We start from the raw sequence: 12359 nt of genomic DNA on the forward strand, positions 1-12359 counted from the left end.
ACTGATCGTTCAAAGCTATAGAAGATGCAGAGAGTAGGAACTCTTGAAATAAATCATCAGAGAAATCTCATACCTTGCTTTAGACAGAAAGAAGCCTCAGCCTCTTTCCCACTAACCATGACATCAGAATAGCTAGCAAGTCTTAAACATTATTCTTTTTCCTTCTATATCCCATCCTATGCCCTAGAAAAGGTGAAGATGAAGAAGCAAATGGACCTAAGCAGTAGACCTGAATAATATATACGTGTGTGTGTGTGAAGTTTATAGCTACCAACTCCTGAAACTTGTTCTACAAGAGATTTTAATAGGTGTTCTTAAAAAAGAAAGGAAGAACAGAAGGAAGCCGGAGGAAGGAAGGAAGGCAGGAAGGAAGGCAGGCAGGCAGGAAGGAAGGAAGGAAGGAAGGAAGGAAGGAAGGCAGGAAGGAAGGCAGGCAGGCAGGAAGGAAGGAAGGCAGGCAGGCAGGCAGGCAGTGGGCATTTCCGTCAAATATATTCGGGAAACACTAGGTTAAATAAAATGCCAATATTCACTGAAATGCCCTCACCTCACATACGATTAGCCACCACCACACTCTCTCATCGTGGGTCACTTAGTGACATCCTGAAAGCCAAGATCGTCACAAAAATATGGGAAACAAGCACTGGCTACAGTCTCCCCTTCATTATCACACTTCAGTCCACAGAGCTGAACAAATGGGCATATGCAGACATACGCAGAGGGCCACATAAATTTGCTACTGGCCAAAAGACTAAAAGAAAGTCAGCAGACCGTCTTAAGATTCCGTCCTTACTGTGTTAGAAAAACTGGTTTCACTTCTTTGCTGTATAATTCTTCCCTTGGCTGTTTTATACAATAAAAGGATGAAACTAGAGACAGAAGTCTGGCTCTAAAATTAAATGCACTAAAGTATTTGTTTTTAATAATAATAATAAGGAAATACAGTCCAAGGATCCCAATAAAAATTCTACCCATTTTTAAATTTGCTTTACAAAACCAAAACAAACTGGATTAAAGGAGTTTGGGATATTAATGTAACAATTGCTTTACTGTAGAAGAACTTTTAAGGGGTTAATAAAAAACTGCTGTGAAGTTATATTTGTCTATAGTGACTACCACCACCAATATCTGTGCAAAAAGGAACTGTCAATTCGGATCTATCTCCTTATATGTTAGACTTCAAATCGAGATGTAACTCAACAGTGAGAGCTGTTAAACTTGCCACTGAGATTGGATGGGGCCTCTATCACCAACGTGGAGTCATGAATGATAATTTTTCAATGTGTCTTATTCCTGCCTTCCTGCTGAAATTTTAAATGGGTGAGAAATTTGGGAGGACACTCCCTACTGAAGTGGATCCTTATGGTAACTTAAAGAGCTGCTGTATGTCCTTGGTGGAAGCTGTTTTGAAATTCCACTTCAGTAAAAAATAAGGAACAAATAAGTCACCAATGGAGAAAGGTCTCCATCGTATACTTAAGTTTCTTGTTGCTGTTTCTTCACCGCTGTTGGGAACACAAAGTGTGATAATGATCACCCATATATATAAATGTCAAAGAGACTCACTCCTTCCTATCTGAACCCCAACCATTAGTTTAATGCCCGACTCAAGCTTCCTTGATGAAATCTCTCACTGCTCTCTAACTCAAGTGAAACGACTTCTCCACTAAGCCACCTGGTTCTCGTTCAGGCCTCTCACATAGCCCATCATCATTTTTATGGACCTTAAGTTGCTGTTTAACCGGCCAGTGTACAGATCCTGTGTGTTGAGAAGTCTGGACTCCCGGTGGTAGGACCAAAGTCGCACACGTCTTTGGAGAACACACAGTGCCAGGCACGATGCCGTGGACGTCGGCATTCTCTAAGTATCTGTCCACTAATTAACATTACCACTGAGTGCTTTATGATGGCCCTAGGAATAACGATATGGGAGAAAATATAAGCATCTTCCCATCATGAGAATAATAAATGGGCTTACTGGTCTTAGGAAATGTTAACAGACTATCTATAATTTAAGTAATTTATGACTAAATGTCCTTTTTCTCTATGACCAAGTAGGAAGAGGAGAGAGGGTTACGTTGTTAGACACGTGCTTAATCGCGCACAGACGGAACACTTCCGAATCTACAAACGTAATCTACTTCATTCATTCAAACAACCCTCTATCGAAAGCCACCTGCGTGACAGGCTGTCTCAGGCAGCCTAAAAGGGAATGAGAAATATCAACAGGCATGCTGACCCCTAAGGCAGATTCAAACAGAATCAATCCAAAAATTCCTCCACCCACCTTCATGGAAAACCATATTACACATGGGAAGGTGCATAAAAAATATTTTATCTCACTGCTTTCAGCCATGTAAATAGCTTTGGCCAGCAAACTTAAATTATTCTAGAAACTCCTTCAGAGAGACATTGTTTCGATTCTATCCATCCCCAAACCCCAAGTTGACGGGTGGGTACATGGCAATGCGCTCTAAACAACACGAGCAAACTTACCCAGGGCTGCGTCTAAAGGGCAGCTCGTTACCTGGACGAGGCCAGTGTTGGAATAGGTACGCCGGGTCCCTACCAATTCGTCAGCAGCCGCTGACACATACGGACGCTTCACAGGAGCGTAACATTTTCTCCCGAAACTCAAGGGGAAAAGGCAAAAATAGAAAACCTTTTGCCAACCACGAAAATGTATATTTAAAAAGTTGTGGAATAAAAGTGAGCTGCTATATACTTTAAAAACCAGAGAAAAAGTAGAAAGTAAGTATCTCCCTACGCTCAGCTACAACCTCCTGAACTGAATTGAAGCAGAAATGTTGCCGTTTCAGCTAAGCAGCTTTACATTTGACGCAACTTAAAACACACTACCAATCACATAAGCTAAAAGTAAGGCAGCGGCATCAAAATGTACCCTTCGCTAATCAGAACCCATTTTTCAAGTGTGCTTTTAGAAGGAAGAACGTAAGTCTTCACTAGATCAACGGGCTTTCATTTACCTCGAAATTCACTAAACCAGCAATCGGCAGATTGTTAAATCGACACAATTAATTTGACAACAAATTTGATTGTTGGCTGCTAAATGTGAATTTTAAAACTAATATGTTAGTGCTCTGTTCTGGTTTCAAATCAAAGGGATTTCTTCTGGGATTGAAAAGTAATGAGCATGTAGCCTATCTCACCGACGAAGGAGTGATTTCTAATCTTTAAAAACAGGAGGTCCGCCTACATGATCACCTGGGACAAACTTGGCTAGTGCAACCCGGCGAGAAGGTTATAGGAGCCTGGGAATGTTTAACATCAAGAAAGGAATTACAGCTCAGTAAGATCAGAGGGAATTACACAGGAAATGTGAACAGTAACCCTTTCATATCTCCGTACCCACTGCTACCGCCTGTGATAAATGGGGTCCTGCTGCCACCCAGCAATGCGAATACACAAGCCAACAGCAGAAGGGGACTGGGAAAAAGCGATTTTATACATACACACACACACACACACACAGCATAAACTCATAATGACATGATAAAATCATGCTGCTGCAGGAAAAAGCCTTTAGCCTTTCTGATTGCCACGTAGGCACTCTATCACTGCCTCATCCGACAAGAGGCCTAAGTAAAAATCCCAAGGAAACTTGAAGAATCACGCGGGGGTGGCGAGGATGGAAGAGCTGGCAGACTCTTCATAAGTAGGGAAACGTGGCTTCTCTGAAGCTGACCAAACAAACAGGTCTCCACCCTGGCTTATGTTTAAACATCTTGTTCCTTGTCAGTCTGTAGGGAAAACATTCTTTCCACAATAAATAACATGCAAACGAATCAGAAATTCTTACTCCATCCGTTATCTACTCTGTGTAAAAGTTTTTTCACTATTGTAAGCCAGAAGCTTAGAGAATTCAACTGATTGTAAACTTTTTTTTTTTTTAAAGAGCTGCTTAGGGATAGTCAAGGCAAGTTAACATAGTTCTAGTTGCTAGTTAAGGAGAACCAAGTGTGACTGTGCAGATCCTGGGCTGCTTCAGAGCCCCGCTGGTCCCCATCTCAAGCAAACAAGCTACTCTTGCCACAGCTGCCTCTGGGAAAGGGGGAAATGCTCAGTTTCTATAAATAGGTGAGTGTGAGATTCATTAAAAAAACAACAAACAACCCACCCCATGGTGCTCGGACACTAAGGGCATGGTGGGGTAGTGAAATAAAATGAAGAAGAAAGTGATATCTCCAGTGGGCTAAGTCTAAAATATGGAATAGAATTTTACAGGTCACTCTGAAACAAGATTTCACTTTTTCCCTTGGTATAACCAGGATAGAGATGGTTTGCCATAGTGGTCAAGAAATAAATGAAAGTGAACACAGAGATGACAAAGCAAACCACCAATGAAAGTTAAAAGGGTTAGCTTTTTAGAAGTATCCAGAAGAGGGGTTAGCTTTTTAGAACTATCCAGAAGAAGGAACAACAAAACCAAAGATTTGTTTTGTTTTGTTTTGCTCTGTTTTCAGCATGTACCTCTCCTCCAAAGCACACATAGCTTCCCCAAGAAACAACCTGTACCAGTAGTGACTCTGTACAGTGCATGGCACGTCACCCAAACAGCAACTGAGATTTCAACTGTAGACTTCTGACTGGGCTTCCAAGCAACGATCAGTTCCCCATCACCACGTGGACCACACGGAAACTCAATGGCGCTATCTGCTCACCTGGAAATGAGAGCTCACTTGGAAGGCCTCTTAATCGCTTTAACCCATGTCTCCTTCTGATAAGCATAAAAACTTCATACCTTCTTTGAACGTTATTTGAGATTTCAGAATAATTTAAGTATTTTATAGCCAAAAAGAAGCCAGAACACAAGATAATTTCTGATGGTTTTTTTCAAACCAGGTCCCACTCCAACAGAATTTAGTAACAAACACTTTTCTAAATAGACAGATATTAATTAATACTTGTCTACTTTTCTCTTGAAGACAAAAAGGCCAAATACATCTACAAACACTATGTACTGGTGACAATGAAATGATATTTATTGGGACCTTTGGCATATCTCCGCTTCTTGAGTTACTGTAGATGATCTTTTCAGTTCTTACATTAGGCCTGAAAAAATGCTGGCTGTACTTCAGTATTCGTTCAATGATTCAGCAGTAAGGCCCCTTTTGCTCTTCTGAAGACCACAGAGCTCTGTTACAGTACTCCCTTCCATGTAATAAACGACAGAGGAAAGCAGGTTAATTTCTCAGGACAGAGGCAATAGTAAAAGAGGCAAACTGCAGACGACCTTCACAACAGTTCCGATGACGAAAACAGTAAGAGTATCACCCAATATTTGCACATTCATACAGTGCTTCACACTGTACAAGGCACTTTACGTTAATTCCACCCCACAACTTTATTAAGTGGGTATTATTATCATTTGATTGAAACAGCATAGGTGGCTTTTATAAGATTCCCCAGCTAGTTGAGCAGAAGAGCTGAGATCTAAACTCTTCTGACAGCTGCCCAGACATTAAAGCTTTCTACTTTGTCAGGAAATTTTGAAAATATCTTCATCCAAACTCTAAAGTCAGAGTACACATAATAAGCAGAATCTTTTTTTCTCTCAACCCACCCAACATCGCTCCTTTTCTACCAATTCCCATAAAAACAATCAGAGTTCCTACGACAGCAGCCTTTACTCCTCAGACCGGAATGGCCAAAAGCACAGTGAAAAGCATCTTTCAAAAACAAACCTGCTCACACTTAGGACTTGTATCATGTAACTGTCCCCCAAATAAGGACATCATCACAGGCATGGGCTTTGAAAACCATTAACTACTGAGGAAATGTCTGGGGTTGTCTGTTCTTCATTTAGAATGAGTCATACATGACACATACTACCTGTTCATGCCTAAAAGGTGAGCACATTCCCGGCCTTCTGGCTTAGCAGAGACACTCACTCCCAGGGCTGGGTGGAGAGGCCAACAGCACAGGAACAACAAATCTAACAGAACTAACAGTTACATTCTTAGCAATTCAAAAAATCATTCCAAATGCTTTATTTTTGAAGTCTTATTAAACAATGATGGAACTACTGGCATTAGTAATTTAATGTAAATGTGAGACATATTGACGGTGGAATTTGACTCACGTAAAATCAATGACTTTTATTCACCTCTGAAGCTTATTATGCAGATTATGAAACAAAATTATATGAAAGATGCTAAACATCTTGCCTAGCACATAATAACTATTCAGTAAATACCAGCTGCAGTCAGTAACATTACTGAACTACTAAAAACAAAAGATATAATGCAACGTCATATTTGAGTCAACCAGCAAAACAATACATTCTATGGGGTCTTTTTGTTTTTGTTTTTGGCCACACTGTGGCGTGTGGGATCTTAGTTCCCCAACCAGGGATCGAACCCACGCCCCCTGCACTGGAAATGTGGAGTCTGAACCACTGGACCGCCAGGGAAGTCCCTCTGTGGGTTATTTTTTAACATCTACACAAAACATAAATATCAGGGAAGTCCCTCTGTGGGTTATTTTTTAACATCTACACAAAACATAAATATCTGTTCTAGGCATACAAATATATGCATGTAAGTATTCAGAACAAGATTTGGAAGAATAAAGGGCAAAATGATGACCCAGGGACCGTGATGGTCAAAGGGAACATTAATCCCTTTAAATCCTTGATTTGTAAGGCTTCTTTTTTTTTAAAAAAAAAAGGTATTTATGTATTCCTTCTATAAATAAAATTTTTAGTAAAGCAAAGTAGAAAATAGATTTACACAAAGTATCATCTTAATAAGTTTCTTCAACTGCATAGTTGATTTCAGTATTGCATGAAAAAGTTTATTTTATTTGTGGATAGAGTCAAAAAGAGGTCTAAGGCTCCTTCTCCCTATTTAGTAACACCATTCAAGCTTTATGTCACAGATTGCCTAATCTTCCTGATTGTTACACTGAAAATACCTGCTTGTGCAAAAAGAAAAAAAAGAAAACCTGCCTTACAATTTTATTACATTTTAAAACCACTCAATGTATTTAATCAAGGTGCAAGGAGGCTTTCAATGTCCAGGAAGCCATAAATCGAAACAGTTTTACATTGAAAAATCACCGTTTCCCCTTGAATTCTGTGTGTGTTTACATTTCATAAACCACATACAGAAAGTCAAGTTGCTGATTCTTTTTAAGGCCATTTAAAATCGTCACAACAATTTCCAACGTCTTGAGGGTTGCTCTAATTAAAAACCTCTCCTCCTAGGCTCTTCCTAGCTTCTAATTCTTGTCTGTACCATTTTGATGCTGGTTTTAAAATTCTAACTTTCCTTCCCGTTCACAACCATAACTTTGACTTTTTCACCCCATTCTTCTTCCTTCAGATCACCTAGATGTGAGCCTATGAACTGTGGGCAAACCAGGTCACAAAAGGTCTTACGAACTCCCTCAAAGAAGCAAATAGCAGGCCTCCTGTGGTTCACGCACCAGGGGAAGCCCCAGGCCCCTGCAATTTACAAATCCAGCTTATAAATTAAAGACCTCCAGTACTGTAAACAGGGACAGACATTTCAACAGATGAGAGGCAGAGAAAGCAGCCTCTTACTTGACCAGGAGGACATTAGGCTGAATAGAAATCTCCACCTCAAGGAGCTGTGGAGTCGGTGTTTGCGGGAAGCAGTACGATCTCTTTTAGATATATTTATAATTCAAGAAAGCCCTTCTCTGTAAATAAATGGGTAATACTATTTGATCAAAAGTTATTTTCCTATAATTTCAAATAAAAATTCTAGATATAATGTGTAGCTAGTATAGGGCAATTTCAACAACAACAATATACATCTGTATTTCTAGCAAATGGAAAGCACATGTATCAACAATTTTTTTCTCCCATATGCTCAGCTATGGGCTCATTAATGTTAAGCTGCTATATCTGCAAACCTCTGAACAATGGCTCCTCCTGTAGCTGGCTTCCTTGATTCTAGAAGCCCCAACCTAGCACCGTGGTGACCCACCGCAGGCTAGCTGTTACCCACCTGCTCTGGGCCTCAGTTTCTGGTCTAATATTAACACTACCTGATAGGACTGTTGCAAGGATTACATAAGTTGTTATGTGTAAAGTACTAGAACAGAGCCAAGCACTGTGCGATTCTTGGCTATTTTTATTATCCTTAACATCAGAAAGGTGTGGCTCTGGGGCCAGAACGTCCGTAAGCACAGCTTACGGCAGCCGCTGCAGGAATCGGTGCCTCGAGACTGCTTAGCTCTTGGCGCAAGTTCACAGTCGCCTGTGTATTCCGTCCTGTGCATTCTAATTACTGATGTCTTCCTGTACGCCTCCGCGTACCTGGTGCTCGGCATGCCTGGTGACGCATCTCACTCTGGACTCTAAATATCTTGAGAACAGGGACTGTATCTACCTCGCCTTGTAGACTCAGCACCTAGTGCGGTGTCTTGCATAGAGTAGCTGCTCTATAAAAACCCAATTGAAACATAGTAAGTATTAGCCATCTATCTGTCTGCCTCACTCAAGCTCAGTTCCTGAGAACAGAGGTTACCGAACGTTGGTTTCTGCATCCCTAGAAGGGCCTACCTCACACTGGCGGTTAATAAAAGCCTACCACCTACTTTTTTTATCCATGTTTCGAATTTATTTTGCATGTTATTTTGACTTATTCACAGCAACTTTTTATTGACTGAAACAAAATGCATTTCTGAAATGAAACAATTCTCTTTTTTCTTTTCCCCTAGAAGCTCTTGATAGAGCAGGAAATAAAACTTTTCAATGACTTTTTAGTCCTCAAAGTGATGACTATAGAGAAAAGAAGCAATGATCTTTTTTCCACACTGTTCTGGATGGAGCCTTTGTCGGGAATCATCCTCCAGAACCTAGCCAGAACAAAGCCCTTCTTCAAAAAGAGTCGTCCTCTGACTGCTGTACAGATTCCATTCAGTCAGCACTGTGTCCTCGCTCTTCCACAATTGTGACATGTTCATTATCTGAAAACTCTCTCTGCCCACCCTGCTTGTGACCATGCCCAGCTCAGCTTAGGACAAAAAGCCTGTTTGGGCGGCCTCCTACTGCTGACCTCATGAAACACAAACTCAGGGCAAGCAGCCTTTGGACCACTCAGGACCTCATCAATGAAAGATCTTCGGCATGACCTTCAGTCTGATGCCTGGCTGAAGGTCGCACAGTGGGCCTACCTCCCAGGACCCTCAATCTCAAAACATGCACACATCCCAGGGAAAAAGGCAAGAACCTTCTGGGAGTCTAGATAAATATCTTAGTTTTCTCAGGGAAAAAAATGGTGATTTCACATTCCTCTGAGTCATTCTATTACTAGATTACTTCCAGGTGTTATGGCGGGACAGTCCACCACAACGTGTGTCACTTGCTAATGTCAGGTCGGAGCATAAATACATGAGTCACATATGATCCTTCCAATTCTCCTTACTCAAGGTGGTAAGAGAAGTGATTTATTTCTCTTGACTTTCCAAGATGAAATGAAGCTAACTTCTTTGCTTAAACGAAATAAAAGCTCTGTCAGATGGAAACTCCCTTGCTATCCCTGGTGCCCTGGTCAGGCGTGGAGTTTTAAAGTGAGAAAGCATCTTGGACAGTCATCAACCTCACAGCACAGACCCCGCCTGAGGCCCAGAAGAACTGAGACGTTTGCCATGGTCACAAAGGAAAACAGAGGATCAAAGCAAGACTAACGGTCCTCCTGCATTCTCCTCAGCCCGTTTGCTTTCCACACGCCACACGGAAAGGAGTCTGGCCAAGAACTTCACCCTGACCCGCAATCCTGAAGAGGCTGTCCGCAGCTTCCCCTCACTCCCTGCATTTTGGTAGTCCAGCTACATAATTATCTGCTAAAAAAATATGAGAAATAAAGACAAGCCTTCCAGTTCAAAGTAACAGCTACATTACTATTTTCTTAAAGATATTACCCCTTGCAACCGCTACAGCCTTCTTTCCTCCACACTATTTCCAAGACAAGGCTGCGTGTCCTCTAAGAGCCGCTTCCATAAATAGTCCTCAAGTATATTCTGAAAAAAATGGGAAAGCCCTGTACACAAGCACACTTATGATAGTGAGGGAATGGAGATGACGCCCACCTGAGAAGGGCACACGACTAGGAGCATCCTAATACTCTATCAGGGACTCAAAGCAAAAGGACGGCCTCTGACACTGAGCAAACATTGAGGAGAATGTAAATGCCATGCCCTGTGCCACCTGGTACCATAACTGACAGGGACATCTCTGAAAACAAGCTTACTCTTCAATAACTGGTAATGCTTCCCTACCCATCACCATAAAATCCAGTAATTCAATAATCCCAAACATATTCTGAATCTTGTACTTTGCCATTGCAAACTCCAAATACAAAATCTGATACGTTAACTTCAATTTGACTATTTCTTCTTTTTTCCCAGTCTAATGAGAAGGAAAAGGGCCTGAATGTGGGCAATACTAAAAGTGTCTTTTTAAGATATAATACAGAAATAGGTCAAGAAAATGAGAAGTAATGTAATATGGCACAATAGCATATTTTTAATGACTTTCTTAAGGTTCACTTTGATATATACTTGGAAAACATGGCAATTTATTTAAAGTTGTGACAATCTTAGGGTTTTCATAATTTCTATAGCTATAAAAATTAATGAAAATATTTTACAAATTATTTAAAATTACAATTTAATAATAGTCTGAGATAAAAATCTAAGATATCAATGAAAACTGAGAGGCAGATAAGTAAAACTTTATTAAATTTCTCATTTCCTACTGAGGGAAGACAAAAGATACCATCTCATTCTTGACTTAATTATAGGTATGACATAGATTTAACGTTTCAAAAAAACTTAAAAATAATCAGCAGCAGATTTCAAAGCAGGCAAAATTCAAAACCAAATTAAACAAAGATAAACTTTAAATCAAATAGCAAAAAGCCCAAAACACAATGGAAAATAAAAGACTTGTATAAAAGAAACAAGATCAATGAAATAAAACGAATTAAAGATCAATTTTGACCATAAATATAAATGAGTTAAAATACCTGTTAAAAGACAAAGGTTCCTCCCATTAGGTTAAAAAATCCAACTATGAAATCCAACTATGCTCCACTTATAGAAAACATATCTAAAAGAAATGACAAAGAAAGGATAAATATAATAAGAAGTACACAGATACATAGGGAAATATAAACTAAAGTAGCAATATTAATGTCAGCTAAAACACAAAGCACAAGGCATAAATTAGGAAAAAAGTGATATTATTCTGATAAAAGGTATAATCCTCAATTGAGATACTGACAGTTAATAATACATGAACACACAAAGCAAAACAAAAAAAGAGAGAAATATAAAGAAAAATTAATGGAAGAAATCACTGATTTACATCTTTAACCCTTTGAGATCAGATAAAAAATAATTATAGAAAAGTTAAACAACATAATAAATAAATATTTTAGTATTTTACAAGGAAGACAAATTCTTTGAAAAAGTCTGTGAAACTTTACTAAAACTGATCATAAATTAGTCAATGAAGACATTTAAAAATTAGAATGCTGTGTATCAATTTATTACTAATTAGTACCTAAATTTTAAAAGTAACTTGTAAATTGGAGAAACACTCTCCTAAATAACTACTGGATCAAAGAGAACTCTTGGCATGAAATCATATGCTAGCTTAGAAATTATTTTAATTGAGAATACATATCAGGGACTTCCCTGGTGGTACAGTGGGTTAAGAACCCACCTGCCAATGCAGAGGACATGGGTTCAATCCCTGGACTGGGAAGGCTCCCCATGCTGCAGAGCAACTAAGCCTGTGTGCCACAACTACTGAGCCTGCGCTCTAGAGCCCGTGAGCCACAACTACTTAGCCTATGCGTCGCAACTACTGAAGCCTGCGCGATCTAGGGCCCACATGCCCCAACTACTGAGCCCACATGCTGCAACTACTGAAGCCTGCACACCTAGAGCCTGTGCTCTGCAACAAGAGAAGCCACCACAATGAGAAGCCCGTGCACCACAACAAAGAGTAGCCCCCACTCGCTGCAACCAGAGAAAGCCCGTGTGCGGCAACGAAGACCCAACACAGCCTAAATAAATAAATAAATAAATAAATAGATGAGAATACACACCAAAATATACTGGCTATGGCAAAACAGTACACAGAGAAAAACTTAAAAGTCTTAAATGCTTTCCATTTTGTATTAGGGTATAAAATTTCTACCATAACAAAAGGACTCAAAAATATAGTAGGCACAGTTAGAGATTTTTCTTTTTCATGTCACAATGCGGGGTGCAGGGGGAGGTGTGCATCACAAGATCATTCAGGGACCCAAGATGACTCTATCAGCTTCCACATGGCTTCCATCTCTGGACCTAAG

The 12359-nt window shown here is 40.0% G+C and overlaps 1 protein-coding gene across 23 annotated transcripts in view; it reads right to left on the reverse strand.

The window, feature by feature from the left end:
• The window catches only part of ZNF438 (zinc finger protein 438), a 498265-nt gene that overhangs the window by 212815 nt on the left and 273091 nt on the right, over positions 1 to 12359 (reverse strand). For 18 of the 23 annotated variants that reach the window (XR_009560612.1, XR_009560604.1, XR_009560613.1 and 15 more), the window contains one exon: positions 11022 to 11104. The exons of the other annotated variants lie outside the window; for them this stretch is intronic. The gene's annotated coding sequence lies outside the window, so the exon portion shown is untranslated. The remainder of the gene's footprint in view (positions 1 to 11021; positions 11105 to 12359) is intronic. 23 annotated transcript variants of the gene reach the window in all.

Source organism: Globicephala melas, chromosome 2 (assembly GCF_963455315.2).
Source record: "Globicephala melas chromosome 2, mGloMel1.2, whole genome shotgun sequence".
Lineage (NCBI taxonomy): Eukaryota > Metazoa > Chordata > Mammalia > Artiodactyla > Delphinidae > Globicephala > Globicephala melas.